We start from the raw sequence: 1321 nt of genomic DNA on the forward strand, positions 1-1321 counted from the left end.
TAACTCTAATACCAAAGCTAGGTAAAGATACAACCAAAAAAGAAAACTATAGACCCATATACTTAATGAACATAGATGCAAAAATTCTCAACAAGTACTTGCAAACCGCATATAGACATACATCAAAAAGATCATCCACCATGAACAAGTCGGTTTTATCTCAGAAATGCAGGGATGGTTCAATATACGTAAGTCAATAAACATCATAAATCATATAAATGGACTCAAAGACAAGAACCACATGGTCATCTCAATAGATGCAGAGAAAGCCTTTGACAAAATTCAACATGCATTTATGTTCAAAGTCCTAGAGAGAATTGGACTGGAGGGAACATACCTCAACATAATTAAAGCCATATATAACAAACCCACAGCCAACATCATTCTAAATGGAGAAAAACTGGAAGCATTCCCATTGAAATCAGGAACCAGACAAGGCTGTCCACTATCTCCACTCTCTTTAACATAGTGCTTGAAACTCTTGCAAAAGCAATTAAGACAAGAGTAGGAAATTAAAGGAATAATCAAATTATCCCTTTTTGCAGATGATATGATATCATATCTAAGGAACACCAAAAATTCCACCCAAAAACTCCTAGAAATTATTAACACTTTCAGTAAAGTGGCAGGTTACAAAATTAACCTACAAAAGTCTGTAGCCTTTCTATATACCAATAAGAAGCAATCAGAGAAAGAGCACATGGAAACACTCCCCTTCACAATAGATGCAGAAGAAAAAAATCTCAGAATAAACCTCACCAAAGAGATTTAATGAAAATTTTAAATCTTTAAAGAAAGAGATTGAGGAAGACATCAGAAGATGGAAGGACCTCCCATGCTCATGGATTGGAAGAATTAATATTGTGAAAATGACCTTCCTACCAAAAGCCATTTATAGATTCAATGCAATGCCATTCAAAATCTCCATGACATTTTTCACAGAATTGGAAAAAAACTATCCTAAGATTCATATGGAAGCACAAAACAACCCTGAGCACTAAGAGCAATGCCAGGGGGATTACTATACCAGATTTCAAGCTGTATTACAGAGCTAAAGTCGTAAAAACAGCATGGTACTGACACAAAAATAGACCCATAGACCAATGGAATGAAATTGAAGATCCAAATATGAGCAAATGGAATTTCAGCCACCTGATATTTGACAAAGGGGCCAAGAACATTAACTGGAGGAAAGTTCAGCACATGGTGCTGGCAAAACTGGATCTCCACTTGTAGAAGAATGAAACTAAGCCCCTATCTTTCACCCTGCACAAAAGTCAATTACAAATGGCTCAAAGACCTCAATGTAAAGCCTAAACCT

This window comes from Nannospalax galili, unplaced genomic scaffold (genome assembly GCF_000622305.1).
Source record: "Nannospalax galili isolate Female #2095 unplaced genomic scaffold, S.galili_v1.0 scaffold1022, whole genome shotgun sequence".
Taxonomy (NCBI): Eukaryota; Metazoa; Chordata; class Mammalia; order Rodentia; family Spalacidae; genus Nannospalax; species Nannospalax galili.